Raw genomic sequence first — 17,761 nt, 5'->3', positions numbered from 1 at the left:
AAGATTTATTAACCCAGATTGTATTATATTTTGTAGAATAGACAGTTAAGCCTTCTAGGGTTTATATTGCATTATAAAATTAATGTCCCGTTGGTTAACTATGAGAAGAGGAAACTATTCCTTGAAACCACCGCTTGAGAATTTGGCCTATGAAGGGCCAAACAATAAACATTCTAGTCTCTGTGAGCCACTTGCACTCTGTATCACAGTTGCTTAGCTCTGCTCCTGAATGACGAAAGCAGCTATATATGGTAAGTCAACAAATGTGTTCATTGATGTTTTAATAAAACTTTATTTGTAATATTCTAAAACAGGCTACATTTGATAACTAGAACTCTAGTTGATTGGACCTTGTTTAAAGAAATGAGAAAGACACAAAATTAAGAAATTAACACACTGTTAAATTGATAGAAATTATTTTATTAAAATTTTTGTTAGATAATTTCTTACTGAGTAATTATTGTTACCGTTCCGCTGTCCCCTAAGATTTCTCCTGTGCCACCACTATGAAATTCAATTTTTCTTTTTTATGAGTGCTGTGTGTGTGTGTGTGTGTACACATACTCTTGTCCAGGAGAAAAATGATTATTTCTTTCTCAGCTGTCATTGAATGTCTGCAGTTCTTTATCTAGGAGTAGTACCTTGTAAAATGTTCCCCTCCCCTGTTGTAACACCAACTGGTATTGATAGAAAATTTTAACACTATCAAGTACCAAACCAACAAGAAAAACAATCATCATATCTGCACACTGTAAATAATACTGATAGACTGCAACTAAACATATGATATGGTTTTACAGTAGTAGCCAAAGTTAGACTCTGAGAATCAACAAATAATGTATACCATTTTATAAATGGAGAAAATATTAACTCATGTAGGAGACAATAAGTGAAACAAAAGGAAAAATATTAACTCTTATGTAGGAGACAATGAATGGGAAAAAATAAAACAGAACAAAACAAAGGGACACTTTTGCCTCCTTAATATTCCCCCCCCCAAATTTATTTACAAAATTCAATACAGCTTTGTGTTTGGAAGAAAAATGGACTCCCAATTCAGTCCACTTCTAATCCTTAATACAAAAGAGTATGTTTAGTCTGTGTGCTTGTCTACTGGTTCTGCTTCTCCTGCTCCTTCTCCCCAACACAAATTATGTTGCAAATTATGGTAAAGATTCTTGTTATGGTACCATGCTAGATATTCCCTACAGACTTTGGGTTAGAATGCTTGGGCTGCAAGCTAAGAAATATTTAGTGGATGGATGCTGTCCAATGGGAATAGCTCACTGAAAGCAGGTCAGTGGTTGCAGCCTTATGCTTGCTTCTGCTTCCTGTACCATGACATTAAGAATCCCTCCTGCTATGAGTATGCCTACCAGCCAGGAAAGGCTGAAATTTCTAAAACCATGAGAAAGAATAAATGCTTCCTGTTGAACTGTCTGGTTTTGTATATCAAGTTGACACAGGCTGGAGTTACCACAGAGAAAGGAGCTTCAGTTGGGGAAGTGCCTCCATAAGATCCAGCTGTGGCCCGTTTTCTCAATTAGTGATCAAGGGGAGAGGGCCCCTTGTGGGCAGTGCAATTCCTGGATTGATAATCTTGGGTTCTATAAGAAAGCAAGCTGAGCAAGCCAGTAAGTAACATCTCTCCATAGCCTCTGCATCAGCTCCTGCTTCCTGATCTGCTTAAGTTTTAGTCTTGATTACCTTTGGTGATGGACAGCAATGTGGAAGTGTAAGCCGATGTCGCTAATTGGGATTGAGACAGAGGCGAGAAGGGAGCCTCGAACTCAGACGTCAGATTATGACACTTATTTATTCATAAGTAGCAATAAACAAATAGCGAAGTGGGATATCATTCGTTCACACACACACACACTTCACTACCCTCCAGTCTGGACCAATGTGCTAGCCTGGCTGGATGGCAGTGCATCAGGCAAGGTTTGAGACATGTTCTTCTGCTTTTGGAGCTCATTCTGGGTTGCGGCTCATCTCCTTCAGTGGCAGGCGTCCAGGTCAGTGGGCTCCATCTCTCAACATGAAGGCAACTCTGTGGGACTCCGGGAACAGGGGAATGAGTGAGTCTTGATGGCCAGAGGGTTTTTAAGCTACTCTTAGCCAATCATAAATAAGGTGTTCAAACATTACTTCATAGGGCATTTACCTTACTTCAACTTTATCTTATACTCACACACACACACTCTAGGCTTGGTTTCCATGGATACATTCATCCGTGGTATCATTTCCTTAGATCTTGTTCCTTACATTTCATCCCCTGAAGCCTTGGGGAAAGCAGACCTGCAGGTCTGGGTATTCCCGAAGGCTCTCACAAGGCTTACAAAGTGGTGTTCATATACAGTATCTATTTTTGTGGTAATTTTTCCATGTATGGCATGCATTTCATTGGAAGATGCACTATTTCAATATCGGTTTCAATATCATTCTCAGGCAGTAAGCCTGTAGGAGTTCCAGGTTGTGTGATTGTGTAGGGTCATTGCCATACCAATCTCCCTCCAACATTTTGTATGTGGAGTCAGGTGCACGCTCCAACATGTTGTAACATGCATGGTACTAGAAGTGGCTCCCTTTGCTAATATATCAGGCCATGAGGCTGCTCAATAAGCTTTAGGTTACCCTGATGGGATCTGGGTACATGTTCCAGGATGCAGGGTTATGATAACAACAATGGTAAAACAAGGTAAGTATCAAAATAGGATACAGCATAGAGTCTTAAACAAAATATGCAATTTCCTGGTTCAAATTGCTTATTTCTAGTTAATCTATCAAACAAAATTGCAAATGATAATGCATTATCAAAGAATATTTTTCTGAAAAATATATTAGCTCTCACCATGCTGCTGAGGTCATATCTCCATCTGTAGTAGTTGCCTCTTGACCTTCTGAGTGAGGTTCTTCTTTTTGGCATTTGTTCCATAATTGCTTCTAAAACATATCAAAGATACTTTTAATAGCATAAAGAAGGTGATCAGAAATATGAGGGACCAAAATGTTTCTTTAATCTAGTGCCATCATGAGTACACCAGGAGTGCATACAAAGTCTAGGCGTGCTAGTCTGCCGATGGTATCCCATAGGCCACATTTAGTTATCTTCTTGTTCCAATTCTTATTGATTGTGGTGTTGGCTTTCAATAGGCCAACCAAGTCATGTATTTTACTCTGAGTATTATTACCCAGGGTGATGCTTTCTTTCCTGATTTTGGCATCTAATGATGCTAATTGTTTTTCATTGTAAGTCATGATTTCTAAGATCTTGTTCATTTTTTGTATGAAGTTATTATACTGATCTTGTTCTAGTTCAAAATTGAATAGACCATTGGAGTCAAAGTAATGTTTTTCCTCTAGGGTCAACATAGTCATGATTGTTTATTATCCATTGTGGCCTGTGAGCAGTTCATTATCAGATAACATCTGCCTGTTAAATTAAAATACGCTGTGTAAGTATTCATGAATGATTCATTTAGCTATCTGCATGTGGCTCTTTTGGTGTGGAAGTGCATAGTATAAAGTTATAGTTCCCCATGTCTTGTATTGTTTGTTAATCTCAACATTGTGAATGATGTGTGCTGCATCTTTGTGTCTGGTAGGTGTGAATAGACATATGTGTTTGCTCCTAATTTAATGGTGTCTTCAAGTGGTATATATATATAGAGTTACTCATAGTGCTAACTGATGACCACAGAAATTGATGGACCAGTATTATAAACTCATTACCTAGTTTCTGTGGTATGGCTTTAGAGTGATATCCAGGATATGTGTTGTCCAGGAATACCTGCTTTAGGTGTATTTTGCATATGCCTTCTGCACAATATGATCCTTTATTGTTATCTAATAACATTTGGAAGTCTGTGGTCCTTCTTCCTAGTCCTGTTGTAAAAAGTATATCTAATTCTCTCTCTACTTCTGCGAGATTACTTTTATACATTTGGCACATAATTAAGTTATGGTTCTGAGTTATAAGGTTCCTTGTTCTATTATATTCTTGTTTATATTGTTCCCTAAATACTTGCATTTCTTTATTCATGGTGTCTATCATGATGTGGAGTGAATCTAGGCTTCTTCATAATGCGTGAAGTGCCTGGGCTGGTTTCTTGTTAATTTTCTGAATATTATAGATTTCTGTCTTGATGGGTGTGATTACTGCTTCTGCTACTCCTCTTCCCATCATGCCTCCTAATAATGCTCTAGCCATGAAAGCTCCTACAGTCAGTGCCCAAAGGGGTCTTCTTGCCGAACTTATTTCAGCTGCTGTATTGATATGACATGGTGTCTATTTCTCCACAATATAACTTAGGGGGGTTAAAGGCTTGTAATGAGATGGAAATCTGGATCTTCTTGATTCTAGGAGTCAATATTATTTCTCCTGGTAAGGTGTCCAGTATTACAAATGGGGCTTCTTTGACAGAAGGTGGTCCAGGTGGTGGATTTAACCATCCTGGTGAGTAATGTGCCATCATGAATCTTATGCTGGTTTTATTAACACCTGTATAGTCTGTTGTAATGTTGAATCCTCCTCTGTCTACTAAGCGAGTATTATTGTGTGACTGGTCTGATTTGTGGCAGTCTTGTAGAGACATGGGTAACTATAAAATCTTATCCCAGTCATCTGCACCTGTAATCATAGGGCTTGCTTTTGACTTTTGTGCTGTTTAATCTGACATTTGCCAGTCTTGATATTGGGGGGTGGTGGTAATATATAGCTAAGATAATATGGTAAGCCTGAATGATATATGGTTCTTGCATTGTTATGTTTGATTCCTCAAGTTTTCCACCATTGTATAGTCCTTTCTGGTGCCTTGATGTATTTGGGTGTTAGACTGCTAACGTTATAATAGCAGCCAACCGCTGGTATATTTGTTGCTGTTAAATTAGGTTTCTCATATCTAATGTTGTTAAATCCTGTGCAGTTAAAACTAGGGATTGTTATGTGGTCCATCTGTAGAGAATCTGACTAGGGTGCTGCCCCAAACTTTGTAGATATGTTCCTTTCTGGAAAATTAACTGTGGTAATGTTTCCTATTGTATTCCATGGTATAGGGAAATCCATTATGTGCCATTTACTGTTGTGTTACAAATGTACCTGGCTGTTTTATATTCTTCTTTCTTATCGCATGTGGTCTTAGAGTGATGTTGATTGTAGTAGGTAATGTTTTGTAATAATGATGTAAAGTATGTTACTGCTGGATTCATGGTTTTGTTTTCCTTCTTGAGTCCAAATGTATTAGGTAGGTTTCTTCCTGTCATGGATATATTTCTCTTTATCCTTGGTAGTCCCCCCAAAATGGGTATCAGTTTCATTATATATTTCCATACTCCCTTTATTTGTACTATTCCTGTAATGTAAACTCCTTGATCCCAAAGTGCCATGAGTGAGTTATCCTCATAACCTCCCGTCTCCTTAAAAAATGGTAAGAATGCTGCCATATTTCCTTTGAGTGGGGTGTGTATAACATGTGCCTCATATATGTGGAATCCTACTTCTCCTGATTTCCAGTGCTCAGTTAGTACTTTATGTCTTTCTTCCTCTGCTCATGTAGACCAACAGTTTCTGCTGAAGCATTTCCAGGAAATGCCTGATATTCTGTTGGTGTCATTTTCTGTTTTCTATCCTGACATCCATTAATATCCCTGAGCTACCAAAAAGCATTCATATGTTGTCTTTGGCATTGTGCATAAGGGTGTTAGTGGTGTTTTTTCATGTAATGTCATCTTCCATGGTTGTATTAGGATGCTGGTTAGTACTATTGGTTGTCTATAATGTTCCATCCCCAGGGCCATGGCTGTTCCCAAGTGGGCCACTGTTGTGGTTCTATTCTGATGGCCCATCTTAAATTTTGGTAATAGCTTAGCTTGCCAAACCAGGGTAGGTTCAGGAAGCCTGCTACACAGAGCCAATTTGTCTAATTCCATGTCCTGTGGGTTCTGAGTATAGGTGATCATATACTGGGGCACCTATGGTTTAGGTAGAGGGAGTATGCCAGTCTTAAGTAGGTAAGGTACAGCAAATTTTGTACATTGGGTCCAGTTCATATTTAGACCAGGTTTACATGGGTTTGGTGTCATTGTGGGTATCTAGGGTGTCTCTGAATAGGTTTCTTCTTCCTCTTCAGGCTCATACTCATAATCATGTACTTGTTCTTCCCATGTTAATGTTGTGAGGTTTAACCAGCTACCATCTGCTTCACCTTCTAACTCTGTGTGTATCAGAGTACTTGTATATAATTTAGGAAACATTGAATTCATAGCTAAGTCACAATTGCGTGTAGGATCTATCTCTATTCCTATAGTGGTTGTTTTGTAGATTCCTTTAACATTACATGTGTTCTGTCTAACCTTGGATGGTCTATACCAATAGTTATTAAAGATTGCTCTAACACTAGAATCATTAGACCACACCTCTGTAAAGTGACATTTTGTGGGATTTTGTTCTTATCTATTTCTATTACAACTATATCTTTTATCTAGCATGTAATTTTTGTTAGGGTGGTCTTGCGCGCTTGGTCTTGCGTTTCAGGAACACAGAGCTCTTCAGTTCTCACTAGCAGGAGCACCCCCAGCCACAGGAACATCCATGTCCTAATAGCTCTGCTTGTTTTGAATTGCTCTGGTCAGCCGTTCTGGGACCCACAGCTGGGGAAACACACAAACAGACCCTCTCGTCCACATCAACACCATCAACACCGGTGGGCAATGATTTCCACGCCCTTATGGCAATCTGATTCACCTGCTCAAACACCTGCACTGGATATCCTGTCTGTTGTTGTGCAAAACGACCTTGACCAAGCAGCATATCCCTATTCCATGCTGGATTTCCTGCAGTAGAGTTAGCCTCTGCCTGTTCATTTGCAAATTTAATAAGGAAGGCTTTCCAATTTAAATACAGCCCAGGTGAAAGGCATGCCTTCACAAAGATTGCCCAATCGGACTGCGTCATGCAGTGTCTATTCAAGGCCTCTACTTGAGCCACAGGATAGGAGGCAGTTAAGCCGTACATCCGCACGGATTCAGCCAAATTCCTGATTACTTTGAAATCTAGAGGCTCATGATATCTCCGCCCTGCTTGGTCAGTGAAAATAGAACATCCCAGCAAGGAGAATCTAACCTCTCTCCAAACTTCCGAACAGAAGGTCCACCTATAGGTGGCTGCCGAGGAGGCATAGGGAGGGGGTGCAGAAGCTAATTTGCCTTCCTGCTCTGCCTCGGCTCTTTTATTTTGTCCTTTCTGTCCACCTGATAACACTGAGTCTCCTTTCTTTTTCTTTTTTCTTTTTAAGCCCTTCTCCTCTTCCGACATACTTTCTTGTTGCTCTGTAAGGATTTTCTGACCTGCCTTGACTGCCTCTACACATAGTTTCAAACAGTAACAGAGTCCATATATCAGAACAAACAAGACCAAAACTATCAGACCTACCCACAAAGGGTCAATGGGAGAAAAAAGCATAACTCATGAACCTTAACTTGTCCCAAAGCCGGGAACCTTATCGTCTCAATCCTTTCTTTCCTTCTCTTCTCTCTTTCCCTTCTCTCCTTCCTTTCTTTCTTTCCTTTCCTTCTTTCCTTTCTTTCTTTCCTTTCTTTCTTTCCTTTCTTTCTTTCCTTTCCTTCCTTTTCCCTTTCCCTTTCCCTTTCCCTTCCCCTTTTCCCCTTCCCCTTTTCCCCTTCCCCTTTTCCCCTTCCCCTTTTCCCCTTCCCCTTTTCCCCTTCCCCTTTTCCCCTTCCCCTTTTCCCCTTCCCCTTTTCCCCTTCCCCTTTTCCCCTTCCCCTTTTCCCCTTCCCCTTTTCCCCTTCCCCTTTTCCCCTTCCCCTTCCCCTTCCCCTTCCCCTTCCCCTTCCCCTTCCCCTTTCCCTTTCCTTCACTATTTCCTTTTCTTTATCACTGATTCCTTTTATTTTTCCTCCCTTTACTTTTCCTATTTCTTAAAAAACATATCCCCCTTTAACCTGGGATCAATTTGGGAGACTTACCGGTACCACCATTCCCTAGCTGACGAGTTCTGAATCCACGCAGGATCCTTCTCAGCAGTCTGTTTTACGGGAACACTTTATTAACCGCTCCTTCCCTGTGATGCAGTTCTGAATCCTCCCTGTAGCAGGGGGTCTTCGCTTGTACCTGAAGATGTTTCTTTTCCCGGGTTTCGGCACCACTTCTTGTGCGTGCCCGACTCGCCAGCAAGAACGATGCTGCAACAGGATTTTTCTGCACACATTTATTGTAGAGCTTGATTGCAGAGGCGAAGAGACCCCAAGCCCAGAACTGTTGATGCTTACATAGGCCTAGGAGAGGCTTGTCTCACACCTGGATTGGTTATGCATGGGTTATGCTTACCACCTCATTTGCATGTCTCACATCTGATTGGTTAACATGTCTCTCATCTGATTGGTTAACTTCTCTCTCATCTGATTGGTTAACTTCTCTCTCATCTGATTGGTTAACTTCTCTCTCATCTGATTGGTTAACTCTCAAAACCTCATCTTGGTAAAAACAAATCTTTACTGCCTATGTATGTGTGGTGGCCAACAGTAGCCAGCGCCACCCTGCAACGGCACATGTGGCTACCCACAGGGTGGCATGGTGCTACCTGTTTTCTGAAGTGTTAACAGCCCTGGAACCAGTGATAATTGAAACAGTAGCATACTTGGTCCAGGAGATGTCTATTCTTAGTTGGTATGTTGCCCATATCCTATCATCTGTCCACCATCTGGGCATTTTGTATAGTGGGTCTAGAACTTTAGGTCTATAGGTGGGCCCTGGTATTTGTGGTTTTGGGGTGATGGTTGAGAGTGGAACTGTAGGTTTAGTAGGCACATTAGAACTCTCAGGATGCTGACCAGTGATGCCAAGTATACCAATTCTGGGTGTTTAACACTAAAAATGATAATGTAACATTGAGCACAGCAAGCATAGCCAATGGGTTCCATACGTTTAGTAACATACATAGCACTACTCCTCCAACTGCTCAGAAAAGTGAATAGCCAATGTCGCACTAACAAGTGAGCACAAGGTTAGTAATAACAATGGTATCATAGCATCCAATCTATTGTAACCCAACTGGTCAACCACACAGTGTTTTCAATTTTTTCTTGCTACAGTATTTAGCCAGCAAATGGTATAGTTGGCTATCAGGCTAGTAGTAGTATGATTATTATATATTTGATCACAGAATTTTATACCAAGGTTTACCTAGGAAAACAATCATAATAAGGATCACTGTATATATATCAGTGCTCTCACACATGCACATACACACATTGCCTGTTAGTGTGATGCTAAGTCCTCTGGTTAGTTACAGTCCTTTCTTGCTTTCTGTGTTTCACATGGTGTTTCCAGTACTGGGCACTACAATTTCTGTCTGGGTTATTTTATTCTTGTGCCTGTGAATGCAAGCATAGGTTTTGATTATATTTCTGGTTTTTTTTTTTTTTTTTTGGTCTGGATAATCTATATCTGTCTGTGTGCTGAGGACTTCCTCAATTGGAGAGTGTCTGTTGGTTCTAGGTCTGCTATTTAGTTTAAAGTTAGCTTTTGCCAGAGCTTTGGAATATGGTCTATCTTTATGTGCTTTAATTTTAATTAAAGTAATCCAACAAACCTTTCAGTACTGCCTGCTGATGTTGAGTTATAGGCCAGGAGGAATTCCCATATTATATCAAGATTATTTGCAAGTGTCTGTATGATTATACCAGTAAAGTGGGTTCTTTGATCTCTTTGTATTACTCGAAGTATACCATAGGCTGAAATCCATGATCACAATGTAAATATTGTTAGTTTTTGGTCTGGTTTGGGTCCTGATTTGGTCATACCTAATCCTATGTAGATGTCTACTATTGTTCATGCATATTGTCTTTTAAACTCATTTAATGATCTGATGCAATCAATTTGTAGTGTGTGCTTAAAATGTAGTCTAGGAGTGCCTATTTTATGGTAATTATGATTTAAATCTGGTTTTGGTTGCAGGGTATCCTCCACATTTCTATATGACATTCTTAATTTTATTCCATGTTATGGCTGTGTCATTTGAGTGAACCATTGGTATGTTGCATGACTTCCTGCATGACTGAGTATTTTGTGTATTTGCTCTATTTCCTCTCTTCTGCCTGTGTGAAAGAAGTCACTTTGGTACATTTCCTCTTAATTTTATGTTTTGTAGGTACTGTCTGTTCATTTTGGTAGTGTGCCTTCAGTTTTATTGACATACTTGCCAACCTGTCTGCCTCATTATTATATTTGGTTTGTAGGTCATCATCGTTTTGGTGGGTGTCTACATGATATCCCTTAGTGATTAGTGATCAAGAAGGGAAGGCCCACAGTGAGTGGTGCCATCCCTGAGATGGTCGTCTTGGGTACTATAAGAAAGTAAGCTGAGCAAGCCAAGGGAAGCAAGCCAGTAATTAACATCCCTTCATGGCCTCTGCATCAGCTCCTCTTTACTGACTTCCTTTGGTGATGAACAGCATCTTGAGGGTGTAAACTGAATGAATAATCCCTTTCCTCCTCAACTTGCTTCTTGGTCATGATGTTTCGTCCAGAAATAGCAACCCCAACTAAGACACTGTTTTAAGTTGTTTCTGGCAAGCATGTAACCCAAATGATAAGAAAAATAACATTTATAATGATCAACTTTCAGATGGAGAGATTAACCTTAATTAACAAGTATGTCTATTTTACAAGTCACTTAACAGCCCAAACTTTTAACAGCTTGGGTCAGAGGAATATGTGACAGTATTGGGAGCTCTTAAGATGGAAGGGGAGCTAAAGAACAACATTCTTCTAAGTGCTTAAAAGAACAAGGAGACATTGTCCCCTGAAAGGATCCAAAAATCAGTGCAACCCAGTGGTCATCTTATGCAGAGATATAAAATTTTCAACCTTTAAACCTGAAAGATAATCACTTTTGTTGTAGATGTTGTTGCTGTTTTAGGCCATGAAGTTTGTGGTAAATTATTTAGGCAGCAATGGAACTAGTATACATTTTAATCAGAAATCTGTTTGGAATTTCTGAGGAATTTGTGAACTTAGCATACAACTGTAATGTTCATGAAAAATTGATTCAGGATCAAGAAGAAAGAGTGAAGAGGGCAAGTCTTCCAGTACTAATACAATATTAACTAAATAACCATGTCATACACACCAGTACCAAGAGAACAGAGGCCTCAGAGTGTACTTATCTTCCTGGATTGGAAGGTGACAGCTGACAAAGTTGTTGCACAAATTCTCCAGGAATGTGTGAGATATTTAACAGTGTGTGTTTGGAAAACTAACCTGAAGTGGAAACTTCTGGCTTGTTTGGAAAGTCAGTTATGTTAAATGATGTTGTGCTGCGGCACACAAGTGAAAGGATGATTTGCTAATGCAGGCATGTGAAAGGACTTGTGATGAAGGATATAGATATGACCTCACAGACAGTGGGAGCTCGAACATTGGTTTGCTTAGCTCCTCCTAGCTATTCTTCATCAAAGACATGGACATATTGGTTCACCCTACATTGCTTTGCTGAGCTCTGCTTGAGGTGAAAACAGAGAGAAACTCACCCCAAAAAAAACTTCTCATGAGGGTCCTGCAGCTTCTTGCCACTTCCTTGGCCTGGGGGTTTCTTCAGAATTGAACCGCAGTTGCTGGTCCATGTGTGATATTTCCCTGCAGAGAGGACTGAACTTCAGCTACTGATTCATATTTGGTGTTTTCTATAGGGCTGAACTGCTCATACTCTGACAATGAAGATTGGACTCGCCTCCAAAGAACTATTTCTAAACAGGTCTACTTCCCCCATGTTCTAATAACTTTACTCTTCCACTACCTCTGGTGGATGGTGGGCTAAAGGGAAGGTTGAACATTTATTAAAGTAGATTGAAAAAAAATTATGCCTACAATAACCTATTTAAACCAATAACCTATTTTAAATACATGAAACTTAGTTTTTACTTATAACAATTGGGTTAAAAACTAAATATGTTTTAAAGCTATTATAGATTTAAAAACAAGATTTATAGGTATTAGCATATATACTCACATTTGTGAAAAACAAAATTTCAAAATTAAAAATTTAAAGGCATATACATGATAAAAATGGTTGTATCAAGTGAAAGATTTTTATCAAAATGCATCATAGGAAAAATGAATTATAAAGTAGAGAAGACATTTGAATATCTCTGGACATCATAAATAAAGAAATAGTATTTATAAAACTCAATGTGACCCTTTTTTATTCACAAAAATGTAGAAGCATCCACGATGAATAAAAATGCAAAGGGATGAGTAAAAGACTCAAATTTGCCAAGTGTGAGTCTATGAAGAAATGCTTAGACCTTCAGTGCCCATGCAAACTGAAGCCAGGAGGCATTACTTTGCACTTGATGGATTCCCAAAACCTGCAAAGCTGGAAGATGGATGGACTGTCAATATACAGAGTCCACAAGCATTGCCAGTGGGACAGTGTGACATTGCAGCTTCTGTGAAAACCATCTGTACATTTAGTTAAATTCAGTATAAGCCTGCAGTGACCCAGGCACTCTATTCCCAGGTGTATAAAGCAAGGAGAATGCTCTCATAGACTCTTAAGGGTACATGTGTAAAGGTATTTTTTTGTAACATTATTAGAAGAACTGTAGAGTTAGAGACAAGATGGCAAGAGACTGTTGTTAGAATAATAAGTAAATAAATATGAATGGAAGATCTAAGGGGAACAACACACTATGTTTACATTCAGCAATACACAAGAATCTCGGAAAAGATGTAAGAAGCAAAAAAAAATGGATAAGCAATTCAAAAGCAATTATGTACATTGAAACTACATGCACGCAGAAATAGCATACTCTTTTCAAAAGCTTATATAAATAAGAAGATACTAAAATAGGTGCTTACATTAAAGAGAAAAGATAACAATAAGAATGTTGGTAGAGTGGAGTCAATTTGTAATTACTTTATTAAAGAATGAAGAAATGAGCTTTTGCTGACTGAATGGAGATAATGTACCACAAACTCATTATGCACATTTGAGTCCAAAAATAACAACAGAAATTTTGAATAGAAAACAAAGGATCCAATGGTCTCTTTTCTCCAAATTTCACCTCAAAACAATTGAAGGAAGGAGCAAGGTGAGTCTTTCAATCGTTGTTATCTTTATTCATTATCCTGAATTGTTATTTTGAAGTGGTTCCTTAAATACAATTTTACATTATAGTGTAACCCCAAGATATGTCCATTTCAAGTCAATAAGACCCACAAAAGCAAAAACAAAAAAACCAAACTTCATGTATCTGTGCTTGGGTTAATCACTAGTCTATTCTAGTTATGATGATACATTTATATTTTGCATTGATGTTGACTGTTATAGTATTAACTGGCATTTTACCCATATGCATAAACAAATATGAAACTGTCCTTGGCATTAGCTAGGTTTACAACCTGCTACCAACTTGTTCTGCTCTGTTACTTTCCATGCAGAAGAGAAAAGCCAGGACCCTATACATACTCAGCCAGGGCCCTGTCTTCCACCTACACCCTACTCTAGAAACTCGCTCGTCCACAGGTGATGCAGCACTGCCAATACCAGAATGGCATGGAAAGCCTCCATTGCTAAAAACACTAGTCACACCCATTTGACTTTTATTTCTCAAAGATGCTAACACAGAATCCTCTATATTGTAAAAAGGTAATTCATCAAGAATCAGGGTGAGAAGTAATGTGTATAAATTAAGTCTTCTGGAAACACTCTTCTCTATTCCAAGACAGCCATTTACTTAAAAATATTTTTAAATATTAATTTAAAAAATTTTAAGGATAAAAATGTATACATGTTTTTTTTCTACACAACTAACATTGCTTCTTATCATTGTGGTTCTTTTAAGTCATTTTTTAATGTAAAATGAATGGTCATAGGTGTTCACCAAAATGGAGTAGAATTTATTGAAGGCAGACATATCCACGTAAGTAAGAGTTACCAGTTTTACAAAGGATGATAACTTTAGCCCTTAGGCATGCTCATTTAGTTATCATTGAAATATAGGTCTTAGCTTAAAGCGAAAAACATCTTTCAATGATTTTTCAAATCATCATAAATTCTGTTCACTTAGATCAATATGTTGGAAGAAACCTCTGGAAACAATTATTCAAAAATACAAATTCATTGAGAATGAAAAAAATCCAGTTATTTCTATAAAAATCAAAGAATAAAAGAAATAACTATTTCTTCCAAGTTGGAAGTCTGAGCTATGCTCAATGATTTTCCACTCCATTTGGAGGAGTCAAGAAGGAGCTAGTATGCTATTCATGTCTGTTAAGGAAGTAGCTGTGTGCAGATACAAGTACTAAACAATATATCAATAAGGGAACACAAATTGTATTTCTTTATTGAGTTATGTGTGGAATACATGTGTATGTATTTGTCTTTATGCACATGTTTTGTGAGTGTATGTGTGTATTCAGAGGCCAGAGGTTAGCAGGGGTTATCTTTCTGGATTATTCTTCACATTACTTTTTGAGATAAGATCTCACACACAACCCGAAGATCACCAGTTTAGTAGACTAGCTAGCCAGGCAGGGAACCCTGGATCCAACTCTTCAGTGCTGGCCTGACTGGTGTATCACTGCACCCAGGTTTTTCTGTGGGTGTCAGGGATCTGAATTCAGATCCACATGCATGCAAGCTTGTCACTGAGTGACTGAGCAATCTCTCCAGCCCAGGATGAAAATCTTAAATGCTCACAAGCACACATTACATGGTTCTTTAGTACAAGGCCATGTTCCTTCCTATGCATCCCCCATCCTCCACTCTTTCTTCTGAATAGCACTTTCAGAGTGGTGATAAAAGGACAAAAGACAACATTTTACCTTTACCCTGATATGAACATAAATGCATTATGTGATTTTGATGAGGTCAAATCCCGTGGATTAAAGTAATAGTTAAAAATTTTAAATGTACAAAGGGAAAACTAGACTAAACAAGCCATGGCTGTTTTTTCTTACTTTGGAGTCTGCAATTTTAAAAAATAAAAGCAAATGCTTTAAACTTTTGCTGTTTCCTAAATTGATTGGATAGTATAGAGAACTAATTGATTTTTGGTTGGGGGTTTTGTTTTTGAGTTTGTTTTAATGCTGAGAGAAATTTTCTGGAATAGAAAAATAATAATTCTCTAGAAATAAAAATTTAGGCATAAGACTGATGACAATAACTGCACTGTAACAGCAGTAAGACCTCGCTGGTACTGAAGAGATGTCTCAGAGGTTGTATCATTTACTGCAAAACATGAAAACTGTAGTTCCAGTCCCCAGAAGCCATGCATGGCAGCTGGCCTGTAACTCTACTCCTGGATGATAGAGGCCAAGGAACAGGCCAGCAAAACTCAACATATCACTAAGCTCTGGAACTGCCCAAGTGATCACAAATCAGCACATAATATAGAAGAACCATCCTGGTGTGAGTCTCCATAGGTGTATCCACACATATCCTCACACACCCATACTTGCAGAAAGTGCATATTCCACACACATGCACATACTACTTTGCAGGTATGAAAAACTAAAAGACTTCATTGGCACTGCCTTACATATAAATATAAACAATTTAATACATTTAAATATAAACAAGGTCTATATTTAAAAAAAAAAAAAAAAAAAACCTCATTTGTCTGAACAAAAAAGAAAAAAATCCAAATTATAAGGCTTACAGAAAACAGGAAGAATTTCGGTACTGGAAATTTCATTTAAAAATTTCATGCTATTACTTGCCTGTGTGTACTGAGACCTGCATTAAAGAAGATAAATTAGAAACAAGGATGTGGATACTTGAGTCTGTGAGGTCAATGAGCATCCATCATGTAAAAGCTTTCTTTGTAAGTGCTAGCCTTGCTGTGTGGAAATTAAACATGGTGTGTGAAAGACCATATCCATCCCACTAAAACCACTCTGTCCATTCTGTCTGAAGCAAGAAATCATTGGGGTGATTCATCCTCACTATACCTTTATTGAGTTGCTGCTGAAAAGGAAGATACAAAAGCCATGTGTGGAGATTTTTAGGGGAAAACAAAGTATCTGTGTGCAGGGAGAAAAGCAAAGTTGAAATATAGACTTATGGGATGCTAAACAAATGATCAGCCCTGACAACTGATGTGAGTAACACTAAACAGACTGAGAAGGGTATATTGTGATTCTATATGTACATGCATAGGCACACATAACCAAACTTAATGGAAAAAAATGACACCATGAACTTGAAAGAGAGGCAGGGATAGGATGTAAGAGGTATTGGAGGAAGAAAAGGAAATGAGGAAATTAGATAATTATATCGTAATCCCAAAAAATAAAAGACAGAGAGAGAGAGAGAGAGAGAGAGAGAGAGAGAGAGAGAGAGAGAGAGAGAGAGAATGAGAACTAAGCAACCAAGATGGTGAGTGCTGTCAATGAGAGCCATCTCTTACCAGGCAAAAGAATGAGTCTCCAGAGATTTTGATATTAGACTTACTGATATTATTAATAGACTTGCTATAGCCTAGACTATTGAAATCTCATAACTACTTCATCTTGATTTTAACTGTCTCTCTTCATATAAAAAAGCCAAGGCTAGAGCCCAAACATCAGAGTATGTATATATGACACAGACCTGGGATGTTCCAAGAGAAGAATGCACCGCTATGGCAATAATAAAATGAGACACTTCCAGAGACTGGCTTTTAGCTTTCATTAGTACCTTCTTCCACCACATGGTTGCCCACTAACCCCACCAACTCCCAACAACTAACTGCCGAGTAAAGGCATCAGTATCGTCCCATTTAGATGTTATGGTGCTTTAAGGTTTGGCAGGGAAAATGTAATGTTTAGAACTGAAGACTACATTTGTAATAATACCTTTGAGTTGAAGTAATTCTCTTACCTTGGACTGTGAGTGGTTTCCCTCCTGTGCTTCCTCTCACTTGGTATTTGTTCTTCTTCTTCTTCCTAATAAGGATTTAAGGATGGCAGATTTATTTTAACTTACAGAGTAAGAAGGAGCATAGTCCAACATGGCAGGGAAGATGGTATGGCAAGAGTGACAGCTGACACAATCAAGACACAGAAAGGGACAGAAAATTGTTGATGGAAGAAAAGCCCAAGGCCTATCTTATTGACCCACTTTCTCCAGCAAGAAAAACTGTGATCGAAACTTGACCAAAGTCTGGCGAGGAGGGGGCTGAAAGGGTGCATAACCTTGATAGGTTGGGTCTGATTGGTTCACTTGCAAATGAATGAAAGGCTCTATAACATAGAAGTGGGTTATTTGATCACCAGAGGAGTCAAGAAAACCGATACCCATCACTGTGATAGTGGAAATACAAGGGGTAGGGAATCAGCTCACAAATAGTTCCAGGAGAGTAACATAGAAGGAACTTTGAACACAGGCTTTGGTACTTATGGATTTATAAGGTAGAGAAGGCTGTGCAGCTTCAGTGGGAGAAGAAGGTGACCTCATATATGTGTTCAGAGTTGCTGAAGGACTAAGAAACACAAAGCATCAAACCTAGCATGCAGTAGGTCTTCAATTATAAATGCTTGTTCTTTTTCCCTTGAAAGGAGAATCTTATAATTAAGACATCCTTGAAAGAGATTCCCAACTCTCTTTCATTAGCTTCCTCTGGATCCCGTCAGTCTCATTACCATCAGTGTGCTCATTACCTTCAAAAGGAATTCTTCATGTAAAGGGTCTGCAATTAGGGAGCCAGAGAGAGAGCTCAACACCTGAAAAGGGACAGCAGCACCAACCCTGTGTCATGC

The 17,761-nt window shown here is 38.7% G+C and overlaps 1 long non-coding RNA gene across 1 annotated transcript; it reads right to left on the bottom strand.

Annotated features, from left to right (window-relative positions):
- Nucleotides 1-1,797: 1,797 nt before the first annotated feature.
- Nucleotides 1,798-8,312, bottom strand: Gm15389. Its single transcript, XR_387297.3, has 3 exons — nucleotides 7,984-8,312; nucleotides 2,852-2,943; nucleotides 1,798-2,050 (listed from the first exon to the last, which is right to left on the bottom strand). It is a non-coding gene; the product is annotated as a predicted gene 15389 (long non-coding RNA).
- Nucleotides 8,313-17,761: the final 9,449 nt, after the last annotated feature.

This window comes from Mus musculus, chromosome 1 (genome assembly GCF_000001635.26).
Source record: "Mus musculus strain C57BL/6J chromosome 1, GRCm38.p6 C57BL/6J".
Lineage (NCBI taxonomy): Eukaryota > Metazoa > Chordata > Mammalia > Rodentia > Muridae > Mus > Mus musculus.
The sequence above is the reverse complement of the archived record's forward strand: the minus strand, read 5'-3'. Positions and strand labels throughout refer to the sequence as shown.